The following is a 25,293-nucleotide window of genomic DNA, read 5'->3' as shown; positions in this document are numbered from 1 at the left end:
GAGACATATAAATATTGGCACATGAGTGGGGCGAAGTTGGAGCTCATTGCCATTCCCTGTTGTTGCAAGTAAAATTGGTCTTGAAACAAGAAATTAATTTTGATAGAGGATTAGAGATACTGTAATAAATTAACCAAAAATTGGACTTCCTCCTCACCATATCCATTATCCATTTTAAGTGTATTGGCCACTGCAGAAATACCACTAGTATGTTTGATTGAGGTATATAAACTTGTTATATCTAACGTATATAGGATTCATTTGTCACCAATATAACCTATGTCCTTGAGTTTACTTAAGAGATCATTGGTGTCATTTAAGTAGGAGGATGACTTAAGGAGATAATGTTGTAAAACCCTATCTAAAAATATTGAAATTTTCGAGAATACTGAGTTGACCCCTGCTACAATCGGTCGACCCGGTGGGTGTTGTTTATCTTTGTTGATTTTTGGCAATACATATAAAAGAGGCCTTATTCTCAATTTCTCAATTAGAGATTCTTTAAATGTCTCTGATATAATGCTTGCTGTATCTGCCTGATTTGTAATGTGTTCTATCTCTTTGTTAATTTGGATAGTGGGTCTCCATTTAGGGGCTTGTACACCTGAGTATCACTAAGCTGTCTCTCTATTTCTTGCACATAATCAGCTTTATTTAGTACAACAACGGCACCGCCCTTGTCCGCCTCTTTTATTACCATTTTTTTTTTTTTTTAATTGACAGTTTTTTTCTCATTTTTGCTAGCCTGTACTAGTCTCCTATTCTTATTTCTTCTCAATAGACTGTCTACCTCTTTTTGAACTAATTTGGCATAGGTGACAACAGTATGTGGAGTAGATGGTATAAATTTATTTTTCCCTTTAATCCCAAATTCTTTTGGATCATTACATTTAACATTATTCTGTTTTTTTGTGTCTTTTGTAGCCCAACAGGATCTAACATGCCTGCTAGCATAGCAAAGTGAATTTTAAGTTTTAATTTCCTATAAAATCTTTGTAGGTCCTGTTGGATGACAAATTTATCACAAGTGTTAGGCAAACAAAATGATAAACCTTTGTTTAGAATTGTATACTCATTTTCAGATAGGACATAATTAGAAATATTATATACTAGATATATCGGCTCATGACTGCATGTGCAGTCTAGTCAGTAGGAGTCTGTCTGGGACATCTGAGAGTTTGCCGAAGCAGAGAGGAGCAGCACGGTTAGACTCATCAGCACCCCTGTGAAGGCGCGCACAACGGTCGGTAAGCCAGCTTGTGGGCTCGGGCGGGGGGCACACTGTTTTTCTATATTGCTGCAGGGTCCTCTGCATGTTTTTACTGTTCTTTCCCTATCATGACTCTCTTATTTTCTGGTCCTTCGTCTCCATTTTGCAGTTGTGCATTAAATGGAAACTCCCATTACTAATACAATTAATTTTGTTGGGAACTGTTGGGAAACGTTTTTTAGACAATTAGAAAAAAAAAAGAAGGAAACACATGAAGCAGTGATCAAAACACCTGATTGCCCCCCCCTACGTGTGTCTACTATTGTCCACTGCCTCTTCCTAATACAGTGCTGTGTCTAGGGATCTGAAGGAAGAGGGAAGCAAGAGGGTAGGGTTGCATGTTTGTGTGTGTCTATGCATATGTATGTGTGCATATACATGTGTGAGTGTGTGCATATGTATGTATGTGTATATTTGTGTGTGTGAGTGTGTGCGCATGTGTGTGTGTGTCAACGTGTATATTTGTGTGTGTGAGTGTGTGTGCATATGTATGTGTGTTTGTGCGTGTGCATGTGTGTGTGCATGTGTGTGTGCATGTGTGTGTGCATGTGTGTCTGTGTCTGTGCATATGTATGTGTGCATATACATGTGTGAGTGTGTGCATATTGTATGTGTGTGTCTATTTGTGTGTGTGCATATGTGTGTGTGTGCATATGTATGTGTGTGTGTATGAGAGAGTGTGTGCTTATATGTGTGTGGTGCATATGTGTGTGTGTGTATGACTGTGTGCATATGTGTGTGTGTGACTATGTAGACCTATGACAGCTTTTACCCTTCATTTTGAATAATTTATGTAAATTCTGTACAGGTCACTTAGTACTCTACTTTTTAAGATTGTAAAGGGACATTGATATCATTGTATTTTTTTTTTTTGCACATCTAAAAGGGGTAATTTAATTTAAATGTTCAGCTGTTTACATGTGAATTATTATTTTCAATCGATTGAAGCTTGTCAGATTTCTCCAAAAGATCTCTGGATGTAGTGGGGTATAGACCATACAATTTGGAGGTGCACCATAAAGTTTCCAAATTTTCTGACTTTGCTAGGAGTAGTGAGAAAAACATACTACTTTTGAATTTTGGAGGTGTTACATTAAGTAATGAGGCTCCCTTGAGTGCTAACGATGCCTCAGAGCCGTCGCTAGCACTCACCTACCTTTAGGGCAATCTGGGGGCTCCCATTGACTCCCACCCCGGCGATCGGGCCTGTATACTCACAGGCATTGCCGGGGCTTCCCGTTTTGTGTGGTGACATCACGCGCAATAACGTGATGACGTCACCGTGCAAGTTTATTTAAAAATTACAATGGACAATATAGGGAAAGGGGGCATGCTGCTTAGAAGCCTTAGAAGACTAACCTTTCCAACGGTATAAGTCTTGGGGATCTGGGGAAAAATATAAAAAAGTTAAAAATATATATATATAGCTTAAATACAGCTTAGCACTCAAAGGGTTGACACTGAACCCACATGTTTTCTTTCGTGATTCAGATAGAGCATGCAATTTTAAGCAACTTTCTAATTTACCCCTATTATCAATTTTTTTTTAATTTCCTTTCTATATTTATTTGACAAAGAAGGCATCTAAGCTTTTTTTTTTGGTTTAGAACTCTGGACAGCACTTTTTTATTGGTGGATGAATTTATCCACCAATCAGCAAGAACAACCCAGGTTGTTCACCAAAAATGGGCCGGCATCTAAACTTACATTCTTGTATTTCAAATAAAGATACCAAGAGAATGAAGAAAATTTGATAATAGGAGTAAATTAGAACATTGCTTAAAATTTCATGCTCTATCTGAATCACAAAAGAAAAAATTTGAGTTCAGTGTCCCTTTAACACCCCCTTAAAACACTCACTGTGTCTAAGTTGTCAGTATCAGCAAGTTGAATTTTGTGATTTATGGATGTTCACTATGATTAGCTTGTTGTTCAGTAGGTCTTATATTATCTTGTGGCTGAAATCACCACTTACTTTCATTTTCAAACATCTGAAGTTTGTTTAACTTTTGATTTATTATGTCTTGTGTGTGTGTATATATCTATTTATATATATATATATATATATATATATATATATATATATATGTGTGTGTGTGTGTGTATACAGCACATGCAGCTATATATGTGTGTGTGTATACAGCATATGCATATATATATATATAATATAAACACAATTCTTTTTTTTTCTGTGTTAAATGTTGAAAAAAAATATATCTTAAATTCACTTGGGGGGGGGGGGGGCAGGGGGCCCTGCTTTGATTCTTGCACCTGGGCCCTGTGGTTTCTAGTTACACCTCTGTGTAGGAGTACATATGTAATATACATTATTAAATGTCAGTGTGCTAGAATTTATGTGGGTGAAACAAGTAGGGAGGTCAGAGAAAGATTGACTGAACATAAGTCTAACATCAGGACCAATAACAAAGACGCCCCTCTTTCCTATCACTTCCTCTCCATGGGTCACAATATTAGCCAGCTGCGCTTTCAAGTAATAGAACATGTGGCTAGACCCAGGAGGGGAGGTGATAGGGATTTGATATTGAAGCGAAGAGAAATGTTTTGGATTATAAAACTAGACTCCCTACAATCTAAAGGGCTTAATAAAGATTTTGACTGGTCACTGTTCCTTTAAATATACAAAAAAAATTAAATTGGTGCATGATTCTGATTTCTAATTTTATTGTTTGTACAGGTGTGTTTAATTTTGAATATGGTTTTAATTATAAATGTATTGAATAGTGTACGTGGAACAATTTTTACAAATATATGTAATACTAGCTCTTGTATGTCAATTTACTTTACAATGTTATATTTGTATACATGTATACTGAAAAAAAATCCACAAGATGGCAGTGTTGTCTAGTCTGGTAATTGTTTGATAGGTATAAAAGGCACACCTGTGCATCCATTCTTTGACATGACTAAGAACCAATTTTTGGTTTGAAACGTTGTTGTATTATGGACCCTGTATAAATAAAGTTTTTTTATTTACCATTTGGAGGCTGGAAATTTTCTTGAAAATTGACTATGATGCTGGGGTCTGGCTAGCCCTTTTCTGTGCCCCATAACTTGAAGTGAGGTGCTGTCTAAACCTTGTGAATTGTTGATCTGTCATTCAGCACCGGGTGCTGTCAATCCGATTGGCAGCACACTGCAGTAATGATTAGGTAGCAGAGAACCAGCTTGCCAACAGTGTAAACAGTAAGGAGAGGTTTAGGTCAGGGCCTTTTATCCTGTGTTCCAGAGCTCCAATAAAAATGGTCATATTGCCCTAAAAAATTTCTCTGACTTTGTCCCATGGAAGTTGTGAGGTGTGGGACTCAAATTTGTCCCTCTTCACATTCTGTCAATAATGAGCGCCAGCTATACAGAATAAATCTACAACCCAAATTCCAAAAAGGTTGGGACAGTAAAATGCAAAAAAAACTAAAAGAGTCATTTTAAAATTCAATTTAAAAGGACAGCAACGTCTGGATAGCAGCATATGTTGCTCCAAAATGTATACATATCTTTCTGCATTAATGGTGCCCTCACAGATGAGCAAGTTACCCACTGACACCCCCCCCCATACCATGAAAGACACTGGCATTTTGACCTGACGCTGGTAACAGCTTGTTTCCAAAAACTATTTGAAATGTTGACTCATCGGACCACAAAATATGATTCCTCTATGCTACTGTCCATCTCAGATGAAACCGAGCCCAGAGAGGTCAGCTGTGCTTTGGGACAGTGTTGATGTATGACTTTTGCTTTGCATAGTAAAGTCTTAACTTGCATCTGTGGATGCAGCGGCGAATGGTGTTGACTGACAAAGTTTACCAAAGTATTCCCGAGGCCGACGTTTATTTCAGGCTCATGACGGTTTTTGAGACAGTAACATCTGAGGACCAGAGATAAAGTGCACTCAGAAGTGTTTTTTGGCTTTGTCCTTACGCATTCCTTGAATCTTTTAATTATATTGTGCACTGTAGAAGGTAAAATGACCAAAATCCTACCGATTTGTCTTTGGGGAATGTTGTTGGATTAGTTGCTGACGCATCTGTTGGCAGATTAATGAGCCTCAACCCATTCTTGCTCTTGAAGCACTAGGCCTCTTTTAGAGGCTCATAACATACATGATTACATGTTTGCCACACCTGTTTCACATCACTTTCTTATTTCAACTTGTCACCGCTAGCAATCCTAAATTGCCCCTGTCCCAACATTTTTGGAATGTGTGGCAGTCATCAGACTTGAAATGAGTGTATATTTTAAAAAATACATTAAATTAAAAAGTAAAACATCAAATAATGTGTTAATAATGTGTTTTCAATATAGTACATGGTAATTTAATTTTCAAATTGCTCTTTTTGTTTGTTTTTTTGCATTTTCCATACCGTTCCAATTTGTTTGGAATTGGGGTTGTAGAAGAAAACAATTGATTTATCAGACCAACCTCTGTGATTTTGTTCCTTATGCATATTGTGTTATCACCCGAGTATGTGAGCTCTTCATTTTAATGCTTTAATGTTTAAAGGGACACTTAAAGGGATAGGAAAGTCAAAATTAAACTTGCATGATTCAGATAAAGCATGTCATTTTAAGACACTTTTAAATTCACTTCTATTTCCAAATGTGATTTGTTCTCTTAGTATTCCTTGTTAAAAATTAATATGCACATATCATACACTAGTGGGAGCTGCTGCTAATTGGTGCCTGCACACATTTGTCTCTTGTGATTGGCTAAATAGATATTTTCAGCTTCCTGTTAGTAGTGCAATGCTGTCCCTTCAGCAATGGATAACAAGAGACTGAAGAAAATTTGATAACAGAATTAAATTGGAAAGTTGTTTAAAAATGTATGTTCTGTCTGAATCACAAAAGAAAATTTTGGGGTTTACTATCCCTTTAACTCAAAAAATGTCTCATGATTCAGATCGAGCATACAATTTAAACAACATTCCAATTTACTTCTATTATTTAAGTTGCTTAATTTGTTAGATATCCTTCGTTGAAAAAATAGCAATGCACGTGTGAGACACTCAGACAAGGCATCTATGTGCAGCCACTAATCAGCAGCTACTGAGTATATATATATATATATATATATATATATATGATTTTCAACAAAGGATATCAAGAAAATGAAGCAAATTAGATAATAGAAGGAAATTAAAAAGTTGTTTAAAATTGCTTGTTCCTTCTAAATCATGAAAGAAAAAATTTGGGGTTCATGTCTCTTTAATGTCAGATAACGCACACAATATTGAAGAACTTTCCAATATACTGCCATAATCTACATGTTCTTAATATTTTATATACACACTTTTTGAGGCACCAGCTCCAACTGAGCATGTGCAAGAGTCACAGGATATACGTATAATGTGAATGGCTGATGGCTGTCATGTGATGCATTAGAAAGGAAAATGTAACCAACTTCGATATTTGTTAGAAAAAACCCTACTCATTTGAAATTCAAATAAAGTGCTTCTTCCATTGTCTTTTTATTATGGGTCTGTTGATGATGCCATCCTACTGTGATTAGTGCTCCTTTAAAGGGGTATTGTGTGTCTGTATGTTGTCTTTATGGAATAAAATGCTTTTTTTTTTTTAGGTACAATCCTTTTTAAAAAAAATAAGGGATCATGTCCTCTTTGTAGCTTATTGGGGGGCTCTTGAAAATATCCCCCTTACAAAATACCTTCTAGTACCTAGTAGTATACCCTGACATGCAACCCCATTTGATTGTTTCAGATCTCTTTGGGCCTCATCAGTGAGGTGCAGCCATATTCCTCTAAGCACGTTGAGCAGGGAGTCCATATCTGGTCTCCCCCATCACCCTTAGGGAGGCAGTACATTTTTCTGACTACATTAAAGTATTTTCTGATTGATCCCATGTATAGGGTGTGATTTTGCAGCACATATTCATTTGAAAAGATTCATGGCTTATCATTGTGTTGCTAAATTCCCTTTTAATATGAGATTTAGTCTGTTCTCTTGGGTACCTTTGTAGAAAAGAATATGTACATATCCTCAGCAACAGCAACGCACCACTGGTGACTGGTGGCTACACAGACTTTTGTCATTGGCTCACCAGATGTGCTCAGTTAGCTCCCAGCAGTGCATTGCTACTCTGGAACTGATTTTAAACTATGTGTTTAATCCCTTTGCCGAGGTTAAACAGATAATTAAATTGCTCTAGTATATTAGAGCAATTGTTGTTTTCATTAAAAAAAAACTTATACACAGTAAGAAATGAGTAATAGAGTAAAATCAAAAACTACAGTGGTCTCTGTGGTGGAAGTACTGCATTGCACACAATTTTATTAAATTAAATACAGGCTGAACTTAATGTGGAACAGGATTAATAGACAGGTAGAGGAAGAAAGAAAATAAAAAAAAAAAAGGACTGTCCTGGGAAAAATGGGACAGTTGGCAAGTATACGACTTCACCAACTGAACCTCTCTCACAGACTGGACCAAACACATAAGTTAAGCAGGAAGGAGAATACAATACTTTATAGAAAGCAAACAAAGAATAGCAAACTTTAGTCAGAATCATAAAGGGGCATTGAATCAAAATTAAACTTTCATGATTCAAATAGAGCATGTAATTTTAAGAGACTTTCAATTTACTTATATTATCAAAATGTCCTTTGTGGTCTTGATATGGTTTGTTGAAAAGCAGGCATAGTTAGGCTCAGCAGCAGCAATGCACTACTAGGAGCTGAGTGGTGATTAGCGGGTACATACATATGCCTCTTGTCATTGGCTCACCAGATGTGTTTAGCTAGTCAGCAGTGCATTGCTGCTTTGGAGATGACTTTAGGGTTGGTGGGAAGCAGGCCCCATTTTATTTAGAGGGGAGAGGATTCCACTTTCTTAATTTGGCATTGTTTAATTTCACATTGTAGATAGGTAGCTGAGGAGCTACAGGGGAGGAGTGCTGCATATGTGAGTAAATGAGGAACTAATTTTCACTTTTGCTTCAGCCACCATTTTGTTTTTTGGTATATAGGAGAAGGTTTTGAGGGAAGCAAGAGAGGATTTCACTATCTTTCTTTGGCACTGTTTACTTTCCCATTGCAGCGAGATAGCTGAGTAGCTATGGTGGGGGTCAGTGCTGAATTTGTGAGCAAATGAGAAATGAAAGGGACCATCAAGTCAAAATTAAACTTTCATGATTCTGAAAGGACATGCAATTTTAAACAACTTTCCAATTTACTAATTTAATCAAATTTGCTTTGTTCTATTGGAATTCTTTATTGAAAGCTAAAGTCAGGTAAGCTCATGAACTGATTTCTAAGCCTTTCAAGTCAGTCTCTTATCTAAGTGCATTTTGACCGTTTTTCACAGCTAGACAGTGCTAATTCATGTGTGACCTAAAGATAACATTGTGCTCACTCCCGTGCAGTTATTCATGAGTCATGGGTCAACATTGATTGGTTAAAATTCAAGTCTGTCAAAAGAATTTAGATACGGGGCAGTCTGCACATGCTTATATACAAGGCAATCAGATAGGTAAAAAAGTGTATTAATATAACAGTGTGGGTTATGCAAAACTGGGGAATGGGTAATCTATCTTTTTAAGTGATAACAAATTTCAAGTAGACTGTTGGTTTAATTTGTACTTAACTTTTGGGGTTTAGCAGTCATGTTTTATTTGAAATAATGTGATTATTATTTGTTTTTTTAAATTGGCCACCATTTTTCTTGTGTGAATTTAGCTGTTATGAATTTGTGTGACTTTTTTTTGTGTAGCATAATTATAAGTTTTGGGTAAAGTAAAGTTGGGTAAAGTAAAGTATTTTATATAGTTGTTGAAATGCTTTTAATATCTGCAGCCATTTTGATTGTGTGAGAGAATTTTGTGGGTAGAGAATTTGACACCATGCAAGCGATGTTCAATTATTTTATCTCTGAGCGCTCAGCTACGCAACCTGACGCAGTAGAGTGCTCAGAGATGAAAAGGCAGGACACACTGAGCGCGCATAGCCGCATCTACATTCTGCGCACCGCTCCGCTTGCAGTGTGTCACAGTCTTAAGGCTGTGACACACTGCAAGCGATGCGGTGCAAGGTGAAGCAGCTGCTTCACTCCGCGTCTAATCGCTTCTGAAGATCAAAAATTTAATCTCTGAGTGCTCAGCTATGCGACCTGATGCAGCAGAGTGCTCAGAGATAAAAAGACAGGAGACACCGAGCACGCACAGCTGCATGTACACGCTGCGCGCCGCTCCGCTTACAGTGTGTCACAGCCTTAAAAGGGAGGAAATATTGAAGCACAAATTAATCACATTATTAACCTTTAAAGGTGTAGCATAATTTAATGTTTCAGGACAGTTAAAAGGGACAGTCCCCAGTCAAAATTAAACTTGTATGATTCAAATAGGGCGTGCAATTTTAACCAACTTTCAAATTACTTTTTCCTCAAATTTACTTTGTTTTCATGGTATTCTTTTTTTAGTTTCTATGCCTTTAAAGGTTATCTTAGTGCATTTCAACAGTTTTTTACTGCTATACAGAGCTAGTTCATGTGTGTCATATAGATAGCATTGTTGTCACTCCCTCTGAGTTATTTATGAGTCAGCATTGATTGGCTTAAAAGCAAGTCTGTCAAAAGAACTGAGAAAGTGGCTGTCTGCAGAGGGTTAGATGCAAGGTAATTGTTGAGGATATAAATTATATTAATATAACAGTGTTGGTTATGCAAAATGGTAATAAAGGGATTATCTCTACTTTTAAGCAATACAAATTCTGGAGTAGACTGTCCTTTCAAGAGTGTTTGATAATTTTATATAGTTGTTTAAATGCTTTTAATATCTATCTTGCTGTGTGCACACCTGCTTGCTTTCTTTCTCTTGATCTCTTTCTCTCGTTCCCTTTGTTAAATATTTATGCAATCATTTAAAACTAAATTGTCAATGATTATATAATATATTTAAATTGTGTGTGATTGAAATTGTAAATATATATACATATATATATATATATATATATATATATATATATATATATATATATATATATAAATGAAAGAAAGCACTCTCTGGTCTTTTTTGGTGAATATTTAATAAATCAAGCGTGACATTTCGGGGACACACTCCCCTTCCTCAGACAGTTTTGTCTGAGGAAGGGGAGTGTGTCCCCGAAATGTCACGCTTGATTTATTAAATATTCACCAAAAAAGACCAGAGAGTGCATTCTTTCATTTATATACGTATCTGCTTGCACCCTGGCATTTAAATTTTGGAAGTGAGAGTGCTCTCTTTGAACCTATGTATATATATATATATATATATATACACATACACATACATACACACACACACACAACCAGAGGTATTTTAATTGGTGCAATTATTTCTGAGTTATAGATATGAACTGGTGTTTGTAGTATTTAAGATTAATTCGATAGATTAATTTGATTTGGTTGTTATGGCTTTAAATAATTACTAATTGCTGTTTACTCTTAATCTTCTTTTTTGGTCATTCTTATGCTCTATGGGCCTGATCCGATATGCAGCAAAAGCCGGCGACGCCAAATTTTGCGCTGGTTTGGTATCACAGATACAGCGTAACCTAGAAGTTACGCTTGTATATTTCACCCTTCAGCCGTAGTTTTTTGGCCCATAGAGTGATATACCAAACCTGCGCAGTTTGGTATCCAATATACAGTGTAAGGGCTTACGTGGCAAAAATGGAGAAATCTTACTCCATTTTCACCTCGCCACAAAATGCAGGCGTAGTAAGCCTTACGCTGAGTATTGGAGCCCCGTAACTCCCTAAACTACCTGCAAAATAAAACCTAACACCTAACGCATGCGCAATGTCTATCTACCTGTCAACCGCAATCCCCCACTGCAATCTTTAATAAAGTGCTTATCCCCTAAACCGCCGCTCCCGGCCCCGCCGCCAGCTACATTAAATGTCTTACCCCCTAATCTGACCCCCTACACCGCTGCCAGCTATATTAAATGTCTAACGCCCTAATGTGATCCCCCTACTCCGCCGCTAGCTACATTAAAATGATTACCCCCTAATATGATCCCCCTACACCGCCGCCAGCTACATTAAATGTCTAACCCCCTAATGTGATCCCCCTACACCGCCGCCAGCTACATTAAAATGATTACCCCCTAATGTGAGCCCCTACCCCGCCGCCACCTACATTAAAATGATTACCCCCTAATGATTACCCCCTAATGTAAGACCCCCTACCACGTCGCCAGCTACATTAAATGTCTAACCCCCTAATGTGATCCCCCTACACCACCGCCAGCTATATTAAAATGATTGCCCCCTAATGTGAGCCCCTACCCCGCCGCCACCTACATTAAAATTATTACCCCCTAATGTGAGCCCCTACCCCGCTACCACCTACATTAAAATAATTATCCCCTAATGTGAGCCCCTTACCACACTGCCACCTACATTAACTATATTACCCCCTAATATGATCCCCCTACACCGCCACCACCTATATTAAATATATTAACCACTAAACTAAGTCCAACCCTAACACCCCCTAACGTAATTATTATTAAAATAAATCTAAATAAGATTAATAATATTATCTAAATTATTCCTATTTAAATCTAAATACTTACCTATAAAATAAACCCTAAGATAGCTACAATATAATTAATAATTACATTGTAGCTATTTTAGGGTTTATATTTATTTTACAGGTAACTTGGTATATATTTTAACTAGGTACAATAGCTATTAAATAATTAATAACTATTTAATAGCTACCTAGTTAAAATAATTACCAAATTACCTGTAAAATAAATCCTAACCTAAGTTACAAATACACCTACACTATCAATAAATTAATTAAATAAACTACAATTATCTAAACTAAAATATAATTAAATACAAAAGAAAACAAACACTAAATTACAAAAAATAAAAAAAGATTACAAGAATTTTAAGTTAATTACACCTAATCTAAGCCCCCTAATAAAATAAAGCTCCCCAAAATAAAAAAAATGTCCCTACCTTAAACTAAATTCCAAAGTAATCAGCTCTATTACCAGCCCTCAAAAGGGCCTTTTGTGGGGCATTGCCCCAAAGTAATCAGCTCTTTTACCTGTAAAAAAAAAAGAACCCCCCCACATTACAACCCACCACCCACACACCCCTACCCACACACCACCCACCCACCCGATCCCCCCTTAAAAAAACCTAAATCTAACCCCCAAGTGGTCCTTACCTGTCCTGAAGACCGGCGGAGAAGGTCCTGTTCCAGGCGGAGAAGTCTTCTTCCAGGCGGCGACCTCTTCTTCTTCCAAGAACCAGCCTGTGCAACATTTTTAAGAGCAACATATACGCAATTCACCACTTGTAATATAAGTGATGATATCACACCCTGTGCTAACCCTTAAATGTATAGGGAGCTCTAAAAAGAAAAAAAAAAGTGTTGGCCGCATTAAGAATCTCTGGTAAATCTTTTTTTTTCCTTCACTTTCAATACCAGATTGTGCGCTATTCTTAGTACATGATCATAATATAGATAGGGCACTCTGAGCTTTCAATTACGCTCAACTAATTTAGGGCTTTGTTATCATTTTTGTAATTCAGTCTGCAAACAGCAAATGCAAACTGCACACAGATAGGTACACAATAAGGGATCGATTTATCAAAGCCCCTACGGCTGCAAGTTCTCACAAGAACCTGCTCGCCGTATTTAACAAGCAGCTGTCGACTTCCGTTGGGCGGGTCTTCTGGATGGTCGCAAGCAGTTAGAGCTCCGCTCCAAATTACTTACAATTGCTCAGCTTGTACACAATATTAGACCATTCCAGCTCCCCACAATTCCTATTCTTACTGGGAGGGCTAATCCTAGCTTTCGTCAGTCGAAAACTCTTTGTAAAGTGCTTTTCCTCTGCCCTAACCACCGGACGCAAAAAAAACGACAGGGCCATAACGCAAGGCCGCAGTGTGAGGCAGCTGCTTGAATTTCGATAGCAACCAGAATACGTCGAGCTGGCTCTGCTGGGAACATCAATCTGTGTGAATTGACCCCGGATCAGCGGAAAGTGGGATATTCGACAGTAAGGCTGCAATGGACAGAAGCAGGGGCATACCACAGCAGTCCCCGGCTGTAAGCTCTAAGGCCACATTATACACTCCGCATTGCGGATGCTAAGGAGGGTAAGCAAGTTCCGTCTATACACCCCACACAGAGCACCCCGCATTTAGAGAGCATTAAATAATTTGGGGAGGCATTAACCAAACACTGCCAGCTTTTGACACGTGGAGGGTGAGGATCGTCAAGTTTTTTACCTGTCACTTTGCTCTGTCGCCACATGTAGGGCCTGATCACTGTAAAGAGGCTCCGGCAAGGTTTATTTTTCGTGATTACTGACGTACCTCCACATTTAGTAAAGACATCTGTGATACCCGAATATTAACTGCGGTCTACCATGTGGTGCAGCTGACTGGAGAACGGGCAGTGGAGATTGTGAGGCCCCCCAGCAGTGTGTTACACACCATCTAGCCTTTTTGACTGTTGCATAATTACATTACCTAGGGCCGTAACTATTTAACACCCTTGATCTACAGAATAACAGCAAGCTCTGCTGCTCATACTTGCTCCATGTGGCATATTGATTGTGTATGGAACTTGCCGCACATAAACATTAATATAAGTGGCATCCTATCAGGATATTTTCATAGACTCTCTCCCCCCACCAAAGATATCATGAGCCAAAGGGCTAAAGCAGATAAAAGGCAGCAAAAATACATTGTGGAGATGCATGTTGAAAACCAAACTCCTGCTGAAGGCTTAGAGTCTCCAACTCAAGATCATAAATCTCTGTTACAGGAGCTTAAATCTTTCTTTCTTCCAAAGATGGACTCTTTACAGACTGGGGTGGACACACTCACAAGTGAGGTCCGACAGTTTTCCTCGCGAATAAGTGCAGCTGAATCTCGTATCTCGGATGTTGAGGACAGGCAAGCCAGCTCAGAGACAACACTCAAACAATTAACTAAACAAAATCAACTTCTTCAAGAGCGGGTCGATGACCTTGAGAATAGGAATAGACGCAACAATTTGTGCATAGTGGGGGTCCCTGAGTCGGTGAAGGGGAAAAAAACCTTTTGGAATTTACCACCCTTATATTCCCCAAGTTATTTGGAATCCCCACGGACATCCTCCACATAGATGTGGAAAGAGCCCACAGGATAGGGCCAGAGAGAACTCTTGAACATGCAAGTCAAAAACCTAGACAGGTCATACTTAAATGCTTGAACTTTCAGGAAAAATTGAAGATCTTATGAGCATATAGCTCTCACAAGGAAGTTTTCTATGAGCTCTCGAAATTACTGCTATGTCAGTACTTCTCCATGGAGGTCACAAAACAAAGAAATGAGTTTGCCCCCTGTGCTCTCAACTACATGAACAGGGTCACCAGGTGGCTCTACTTTACCCTGCTAAGCTGAGCCTTCAGACACCGCACGGCACAAAGCTTTTCCCCTCTTCTCAGGCCCTGCACAGCTATCTGGCAACTGAAAATCAACATCCACCCACCTGAACAGCCGCAAATTTGTCCTTGGAAAATCTGGACTATCTCTATGGACTGAGATAAAATAAATGGAGATGTTAATTCCTTTCGTTTTGACCAGGATAATGGCCGAGGACTGGCTCCTGAAAGAACATACTCGACTGGGATGGAGCAAAATCCTAGTAAAGATGGTAATTCTTGTGAGCCTTCAGGATCTGTTTTTTTTGTATGTTTTTCTTCTTCTCTCCCATTTAGCGATATTTTATGTCACAAGGTTATTGTCTGAAAGTACGAATGTTCACATTACTGACTTATGGTTTTACTGCAATATTGTGGGGGGGACAGGGGAGTTTGTATGCCTTTTTTTTCAGGTCTGTTTGGGACGATGCCTTTGGTAATGGTACACTCACTTTCTCAGGAAGCGGGTTTGTCCCAATGTTTGATTTGTATTGTTTTAGTGTAATGTTTCTCGGGGTGTATTCTTGGTTAAGTTGTAACGTAGGGGGGTGGGGGGGACAGGGTGATTTGCACTCTTTCTTTTACAGGTATGGTTGGAGTAGTGCCCCTGATAATAGTGTATTCTTCATGCCAGGAAGAAGCCTTTTTCAAATGCATGATTTGTGCTATTTCAACACACTATTCCTAACGGTATTGTTACTGTCACTGTTCTTTGTTGGGGTGTTTTTTGGGGAGCGGCAGGGGGGTTCTCTCTTTTTTTTTTTTTCCTCTTCCCTTCTCCCGCTGGCTCTGGCTCCAATTTTACGTCCCCAAGATCCTAGTTTAACATGCCAATTAAAATTATAACTTGGAACGTGGGGAGAATTAATTCCCCTATCAAGAGAAGGGTGGTCCTCACTCACCTCAGGAGGTTGGGAGCCGATATGGCCCTATTACAAGAAATGCACTTAACTGACGTGGAGCACTCTAAGTTGCAAAGGGACTGGGTGGGTCAGGTAACCTATCTCTCACACATTAGCGCAAGCAGAGGGATAGCCATCTTGTTTGGTAAAAGATTATCGTAATTATTAACCACACATACTTAGACACTGAGGGAAGATTCTTAACAGTGCAGGCAAGTATCAACTCTGTCAACTATGTGTTTTGCAATATTTATGCCCCCAACCACAGATCAATGTTTTTTTGGAGAGATATGATACAAAAGCTAACTCCTCACATGGGTTCAAGACTGGTCATAGGCGGGGATTTTAATATCTCCCCATCAGATGTACTGGATAGTGTATGGTTGGACACACAAAAAAAAACTACAAAGCCAGGTATGAGTCCAAGATTTGTGACATGTTTGACTCACACCTTGACACTTGTGATATATGGAGGTTACAGCACCCAGAAGGTAGAGACTACACGTGCCTGGCCAAGGCCAAGCACACCCTGTCTAGGATAGATCTTTTCATGATTTCTGACTCCCTTGTCACACAGGTTCACAGCTGTATCATACATGATATATTATTGTCGGATCACGCGCCTGTTGAACTGACTTTGGACTCATGTAGCCCGCGACCAAACAGAAACACTCTTAGATTCCCAACGTATTTGGCCTCCTCAGAGGCTTTTGTAAAATTCCTAAGTCAGAGTTGGACAGATTATTACACAGATAATCTAGCACATGTAGAAAATGCCCATTTTTTTCTGGGAGGCAGCAAAATCAGTACTGAAAAAAGGTATTTCATCACTCAGGCTTGTATTGCACGCCACCCAAGGACCACTGCCTCGGTCCTCAATACATGTATAGAAAACAGCAGACGGGTGACAGCAAATGCAGTAATAATTTATTGTAAAGACAAAAAAGAAGGCAACGTTTCGGGATCTTATCCCTTATTCATGCCATGCCTACTACAAACAACAAAGTGACTTATATACATGTATACCACCAGGTGGTGCTCAAGTACATTTAACCCATTCCTTATACAAACATTAACAGTTTAACTATTTTAGCTAACAACAATATCAATTCATTTCTTATAATATGTACAACAGCAAGAAATCTATATAAAATAATCAAGCTTAAATTATCCACATTTGTAAATAAACTTAATACTAATAATTACATTAAATTCATCATAAGATATATTCATTGATTATAGGAAGACAGTGAGATCCCAGTCCCTATTTAACCCCTTGGGTTCCAAGCATTCTAGTTCATATATCCAATAGGACTCTTTCTGTTTAAGTAGTACCTCTCTATCTCCACCTCTACGTGGAATACTAATGCTATCAATAATTTGGAATTTCAATTGACTGATAGAATGGCCAGCCTTCAAAAAAATGGGCAGCCAAGAGGGCTTTTATATTACAAGTCCGAATATTGCTCTTATGTTCGATAATTCTATCCTTGGCGGACCTGGTCGATTCTCCTATATACACCCACCCACATGGACACTTAATCATATATATTACAAAGGTGGTTAAACAGGTAAAAAAGCCTTTTATGTCATATCTCTTTCCAGTGAGGGGGTGATAAAATACTGACCCTTTGGTCATGTTGCTACAACATGAACACCCCAAACACGGGTAGCAACCCTTGTTCTTTGTGGTAATATCTCCAAGCCCAGATTTAGTACTTGGGCCAATATCAGCTCTCACTAATTTGTTTTGAATGTTAGTACCTCTTTTGAAGGCAGACATTGAGGGTCTTTGAAACTCAGCCACAGATGGATTACAATCAGACAAAATGCTTCAATGTTTTTTAATAATACGTTGTATTTGTCTGCTGTATTCTGATACAAAAATCAACCTGTCATTTTTATTATCCTCTTTCTTTTTCCTATCTTTGAAATTCAACAGGCTCAACCTTGGAATTGATTTCACTGCTTTAATTTCTTTGGTAATAAGACTTATAGGGTAACCTCTCTCAATAAACCTATCTCCCATCTGTGTCATTCTTTTGTCCAGTACTTTATCATCTGATACAATTTTGCGTACCCGTAACATTTGACTATGGGGGAGGGATTTGAGGAGTGAAGGAGGATGAGCACTTTCAAAATGCAATAAACTGTTCTGATCTGTCTTCTTCTTAAACAAATCAGTTTTAAGGTTGTTACCTGTTTTAATTACCCTCACATCCAGGAAGTCAATCACCTCCTCACTCCAGGTAAGTTTAAATTTTATATAGTTAGTAGATGAATTCAAATCATTCACAAACTCTTCCAGGGTTCCAACATCGCCCAACCAAACGCCAAAAATATCGTCAATATACCGCCACCATGTGGCGCCATATTGAACAAATAGATTATTAGAAAAAACATATCTCTCCTCATAGAGGTTCATAAAAATATTTGCGTAATCGGGGGCGACGTTGGAACCCATGGCTGTACCCTGGAGTTGAAGGAAATAGTTGTCCTGGAAAAGAAAGTAATTACCACATAATATAATAGTGAGAAGCTGAATTAAAAAAATCAATTTGAACAGGGGTATATTGACTATCAGTCCTTAGTATTGTATTTACAGCATCAATACCACTAGAATGTTTGATATTAGTATAGAGACTTTCGACATCTAAACTAAACATGATACATTTATTAGTAGGTAGATCTAGGGAGTCTAGCTTACAGAGAAAATTACCTGTATCTTTAATAAAGGAACTGGAATGTTCTACATAAGGGCGAAAGATTTTGTTTAAAAATATTTAAATATTGGTAAACACTGAGTTGGTGCTTGCAACGATTGGGCGACCGGGGGGGTTCTTTACATCCTTGTGCACTTTAGGGAGAATGTACATCACTGGCGTGCAAGGATTGTCTACTTTAAGAAAGGAAACTACATCTTTACCTATTAACCCCCTATTTGCTGCTCTCGAGATAATCATATTGATCTCTTTTTGTAATTTAAATACAGGGTTATAATTAAGATTTTTATAAACTTAATCATTACTTAATTGATTTCTAATCTCTTTAATGTAGTCGCCCTTATTAAGCACAACAGTTGCACCACCTTTATCTGCCCTCTTTAAAATAATGTCAGGATGGTCTTGGAGGTTCTGTAATGCTGCACGTTGATCTACTGAAATATTCATACCTCTCTGTTTATAATTTTTTCCTTTACTCTTATACTTTTCAACTTGTGCTTGAAGTTTAGCTATATCCTTTTGAATTAAGGTTGTATATGTTCCTATACTATGGTTGTTAACATTAGGATTATATTTGCTCTTGCTTCTAAGACCTAGTTGTTTTAAATGGATTGTAGGGCTCTCATTGTTTGGGATTGAACTATCAGCCCAATTTAAAGTCTTTAGTTTTAAAGTCCTTATAAACCTAAAGAGGTCTTTTTGTAATTGAAAAAAAGTTACAGTTCTTATCCGGACAGAAGGAAAGTCTTTTGTTCAATAATTCAGATTCAGCCTTAGAAAGTTTGTAGTTAGAAATATTAATGACATTATCTGACTGTGTTTCTTTAAGGGTAGGCATATAGTTATCATCTGTGGTGTAAAGGCTTACCCTTGGTGTCTTGATATTGTCGGTATCATCCTTCAATGTCCCCATCTTGACCATAGCTGCCAAGTTGACTTTTTCTTTGTTACCTTGCTTGAGCTGCCGTTGGTGCTTGCGTCCACCCCGTCTCGGTCTTGATCCGACTCCCCCAGTGAGGTATCTTGCAACTCCGTACTACTGCTGCTTTGTGTCGGCCCATGGCTCTGACGTCTCCGAGTGTGCGACGTGAATCTCCACCGGGTGCCTTCTGGGTCATAGTGCCACCTATACACTATACAGAGTATATAGGTGGTGCTATGACCCAGAAGGCGCCTGGCAGAGATTCACATCGCACACTCGAAGACGTCAGAGCCATGGGCCGATGCAAAGCGGCAATAGTACGGAGTGGCAAGATACCTCGCCGGGGGAGTCAGATCAAGACCGAGATGGGGTGGACGCAAGCACCGACGGCAGCTCAAGCAAGGTAACAAAGAAAAAGTCAACTCGGCAGCTACGGTCAAGACAGGGACATTGAAGGATGATACCGACGATATCAAGACACCAAGGGTAAGCCTTTACACCCCAGATGATAACTATGTGCCTACCCTTAAAGAAACACAGTCAGATAATGTCATTAATATTTCTAACTACGAACTTTCTAAGGCTGAATCTGAATTATTGAACAAATGACTTTCCTTCTGTCCGGATAAGAACTGTAACTTTTTTCAATTACAAAAAGACCTCTTTAGGTTTATAAGGACTTTAAAACTAAAGACTTTAAATTGGGCTGATAGTTCAATCACAAACAATGAAAGCCCTACAATCCATTTAAAACAACTAATCGCCCAATCGTTGCAAGCACCAACTCAGTGTTTACCAATATTTCAATATTTTTAGACAAAATCTTGCGCCCTTATGTAGAACGTTCCAGTTCCTTTATTAAAGATAGGGGTAATTTTCTCTGTAAGCTAGACTCCCTAGATCTACCTACTAATAAATTTATCATGTTTAGTTTAGATGTCGAAAGTCTCTATACTAATATCAAACATTCTAGTGGTATTGATGCTGTAAATACTTTACTAAGGACTGATAGTCAATATACCCCTGTTCAAATTGATTTTTTTATTCAGCTTCTCACTATTATATTATGTGGTAATTACTTTCTTTTCCAGGACGACTATTTCCTTCAACTCCAGGGTACAGCCATGGGTTCCAACGTCGCCCCCAATTACGCAAATATTTTTATGAACCTCTATGAGGAGAGATATGTTTTTTCTAATAATCTATTTGTTCAATATGGCGCCACCTGGTGGCAGTATATTGATGATATTTTTGGCGTTTGGTTGGGCGATGTTGGAACCCTGGAAGAGTTTGTGAATGATTTGAATTCATCTACTAACTATATAAAATTTAAACTTACCTGGAGTGAGGAGGTGATTGACTTCCTGGATGTGAGGGTAATTAAAACAGGTAACAACTTTAAAACTGATTTCTTTAAGAAGAAGACAGATCGGAACAGTTTATTGCATTTTGAAAGTGCTCATCCTCCTTCACTCCTCAAATCCCTCCCCCATAGTCAAATGTTACGGGTACGCAAAATTGTATCAGATGATAAAGTACTGGACAAAAGAATGACACAGATGGGAGATAGGTTTATTGAGAGGGGTTACCCTATAAGTCTTATTACCAAAGAAATTAAAGCAGTGAAATCAATTCCAAGGTTGAGCCTGTTGAATTTCAAAGATAGGAAAAAGAAAGAGGATAATAAAAATGACAGGTTGATTTTTGTATCAGAATACAATGCTCAAAGCAGAGAAATACAACGTATTATTAAAAAACATTGGAGCATTTTGTCTGATTGTAATCCATCTGTGGTTGAGTTTCAAAGACCCCCAATGTCTGCCTTCAAAAGAGGTACTAACATTCAAAACAAATTAGTGAGAGCTGATATTGGCCCAAGTACTAAACCTGGGCTTGGAGATATTGCCACAAAGAACAAGGGTTGCTACCCCTGTTTGGGGTGTTCATGTTGTAGCAACATGACCAAATGGTCAGTATTTTATCACTCCCACACTTGAAAGAGATATGAGATAAAAGGCTTTTTTACCTGTTTAACCACCTTTTGTAATATATATGATTAAGTGTCCATGTGGGTGGGTGTATATAGGAGAATCGACCAGGTCCGCCAAGGATAGAATTATCGAACATAAGAGTAATATTCGGACTGGTAATATAAAAGCCCCCTTGGCTGCCCATTTTTTGAAGGCTGGCCATTCTATCAGTCAACTGAAATTCCAAATTATTGATAGCATTAGTATTCCACATAGAGGTGGAGATAGAGAGGTACTACTTAAACAGAAAGAGTCCTATTGGATATATGAACTAGAATGCCTGTAACCAAAGGGGTTAAATAGGGACTGGGATCTCACTGTCTTCCTATAATCAATGAATATATCTTATGATGAATTTAATGTAATTATTAGTATTAAGTTAATTTAAAAATGTGGATAATTTAAGCTTCACTATTTTATATAGATTTCTTGCTGCTGTACATATTAAAGAAATGAATTGATATCGCTGTTAGCTAAAATAGTTAAAATGTTAATGTTGTATAAGGAATGGGTTAAACGTACTTGAGCGTCACCTGGTGGTATACATGTTTATAGGTCACTTTGTGGTTTGTAGTAGGCATGGCATGAATAAGGGATAAGATCCCGAAACGTTGCCTTCTTTTTTGTCTTTACAATAAATTATTACTGCATTTGCTGTCACCCGTCTGCTGTTTCCTATAGCAAAATCAGTACTGACAGGTTCCATAATATCATATGTTTCAAAGATCAAATTTAAAATTCAACACAGGTACATGGGGCTCAAAAAACAATTGTGCCAGGCCTACCAGAAATACGGTTTGTCTAGGTCTCCCGATACCGGCGAGGCATATGTGGCCGTAAAGGTGGAGCTTGAGGCATTTATGAAGCATCAGGCTGCTTCGGGTCTGCTGAGAACAGCAGGTAAATACTTTAGATTTGGAAGTAGGCCCAGTAAATTGCTGGCAGCATTGACTAAACCCCGGAGTGCAAAGTCCAATATAGCAGCGCTAAAATTTCAAGGACGCACATACACTTCCCCAAAAGAGATTGCACAATGCTTTGTACAATATTATGCACAACTCTATACTTGTCAGGACCCTTCTGACCCCGACTCCCAGGCGCGTTTTTGGCAAACCCTCAAACTACCCCAGCTGACCCAGGAACAGTTATATGTATTGAATTCACCTATTACTAGTGGCAAAATAGCATTCACTCTAAAGTCTATCCAATTGGGTAAAGCGCCGGGCCCGGACGGTTTCCCTACTGAATTTTACAGAATTCTTCACCCGCAGATTACCGGTACGCTGACTAAACTTTTTAACACTTATTTCCAAGAGGAGACAATCCCCTCGAGGGGCTTCCCCTCTGCACACATCACCCTCATTCCTAAACCAGGCAAGGACCATTCTCTTCCAGATTCATTTAGACCCATATCCTTATTAAACACGGACTACAAGCTCTTTATGAAAATTATGGCCAACAGGTTAAAAAACGTTCTTCCTCTGTTAATACACCCGGATCAACGGGCTTTGTTTTTAAGCGTTCCTCTGTAGTTAATCTTTGCAAGGTGCTCCAGGTGGTTGACCATTATTGGTCTCTGGGTAGGAGGGGGGAGGAGGATGGCATCGCGGAGGCCTTCCTGCTGTCTCTTGACGCAGAGAAGGCCTTCGATTGCGTGGAGTGGTCCCACCTGATCAATACTATGCAATGGTTTAACTTTGGGGGCCCCTTTTTAGACATGATACGCAAAATGTATAGCTCACCTGAGGCACGCATTTTTACTAATGGCCTGTTTTCTCTAGATTTTCAGTTGCAGAGGAGTACCAGACAGGGTTGTCCCCTGTCACCCCTTCTGTTTAACCTGGCACTGGAACCACTGGCAATAAAACTGAGACAGTCTTTTCCGGGCATTATGGTGGGGGGGTCACCCAGTACACATGGCCTTATACGCAGACGACATGCTGCTATTCGTTGACTCACCCTCACAACATATACCACACATACTAAGCACGATCTCAGAATTTGGGGACTTCTCGGGCTACAGGGTCAACGCATCCAAATCGGAAATCTTGTGGCTTAACAAACATTCTTACTCCAGACATACTCTCCCTTTTATAGAAGTACCAAACACACTAACATACCTTGGTATTAAAGTGCATAGAGACCCCCGTAAAATGTACTTGTTGAATATTTCTGAGAAATGTAGTAGCATTGCCTCAACTCCATAGTTGGATCAGTCCTCCCTTGGAATTGTCGGGACGTGTTAGTTTGGTTAAGATGACCATATTACCAAAGATAATGTACCCATTACTCATGCTACCCTTTCTCATGACTAAGGGTGACCTGTTGATCCTGAATCAAGCCATGTCCTCTTTTATTTGGAGAGGGGAAAAAACCTTGTATAGCTTTAGAGAAATTACAACTCCCCTTCCTTAGTGGAGGTTTGGGCTTCCCAGACTTAAAGCTATATAATTGGGCGACCTTGGCTAGGCTGGTAGCTGACTGGCAATTGGGCACCTCCCACTTCTGTGTTGCATCACTCGAGGAAGAAACTTTAGCACCTATGGCATTAGTATACCTCCCCTATGCTACATTGAAGGATATCCCACAATCAGTGGCCAACAGTGTCCTATATAGAGACCCCTTACAATTAATTAATAAATATATGGGACTCAACCATCCCACCCCTAAATTCATACCCCTGGTGGGAAACCCTGACATTCCGGCGGAAAATGAGTGCAAACCATTTTGCATTTGGAAAACTCTGGGTCTCGGGACGGTGGGTGACGTGCTTGACCCGCTACTACATACTGTCAAATCCTTTCAGGAGCTTAAAGCTAAGTTTCATATCTCTAATTAACTATTTTACGCATATCTTCAGGTGAGACATTATGTGTCGAGCCTTTTACAATCTAATTCTGAGTTCTGGAGGAAATCTCCGTTTGCCATCTCCCAAACATTGTTTCAGTTGGGATGCTTCTCAATGTCAGACTTCTATAAGCAATTATTGAAACAAAAAGAAACCACTTTACAAACTCATACTTTAATGAGACTGCACAAGGACATCTCACCTACACTGACGGTACAAGACTTGACAAATAGCATGGAGGCCACTAGATTAGCAACACTGGCACAGCTCAGAATGCTGCATAGAGATTATATCACTCCCCATAGATTGTCAAAATGGAGATCACATTACCCGGACATCTGTATAAAATGTAGCAGCGAATCCCCCTCGCTTCAGCATTATTTTTTCTTTTGCCCACTGTTTAGACGGTTTTGGGGACAGTTCCAATATTGGCTAAAATTTACATTCAACATAGAAATTGAGATAGATCTGGGCAAAATATACTTATTCAGTTGGGAGGACAGGTACAAAAAACACCATAGGCTACTTACTTTATGCCCACTGTTAGCGAGATGCTGTATTCTTGACAGGTGGATCACCAAACAACCACCCACGATATCTCTTTTTAAGCTTTGTTTAATGAAACTATTTTTTATAGAGCAACATGATGTCAAACTAAACACCAAACACAACAACCCCCTTTTTTACACATTAGAGTAGGTTAATAAATATTCACCAAGTACACTTATCTATTGCTTAATATATACATTCCATATCGCTTAGATTAAGATATTATCTTTCGTGTCTACCACCACATTTCCCTGAATGCATCCGATCCTGTCTGATCTCGGAAGTTAAGCAAGGCCAGGCCTGGTCAGTACCTGGATGGGAGACTGCCTGGGAATACCAGGTGCAGTAGACTTTATATATATATATATTTATTTATATTTATAGATTCAATAAGGCCTGCATAATATAAAGGGCTCTCTCCTATAGATAATGTTGCTTATACACATTTGACCAAAGGCTGTTAACATCAATAGGTGCTTTAATAAAACTTTAACTTATTTAGACTAACTGACAACATACAAAGATATTTGGTATGAACATCAAGAATTAGAATATTATGTACCTTTTATATATGTATGTGTGTGTATATTTTTAAA

General features: G+C 38.6%; 1 pseudogene; it reads left to right on the top strand.

The window, feature by feature from the left end:
- Window positions 1-24,930: 24,930 nt before the first annotated feature.
- LOC128639290 (uncharacterized) lies at window positions 24,931-25,049 on the top strand (annotated as a pseudogene).
- Window positions 25,050-25,293: the final 244 nt, after the last annotated feature.

The sequence above is a fragment of the Bombina bombina genome, chromosome 8 (genome assembly GCF_027579735.1).
Source record: "Bombina bombina isolate aBomBom1 chromosome 8, aBomBom1.pri, whole genome shotgun sequence".
Classification (NCBI taxonomy): domain Eukaryota; kingdom Metazoa; phylum Chordata; class Amphibia; order Anura; family Bombinatoridae; genus Bombina; species Bombina bombina.
Note: the sequence above shows the minus strand (reverse complement) of the source record. Positions and strands in the feature narration are given on the sequence as shown.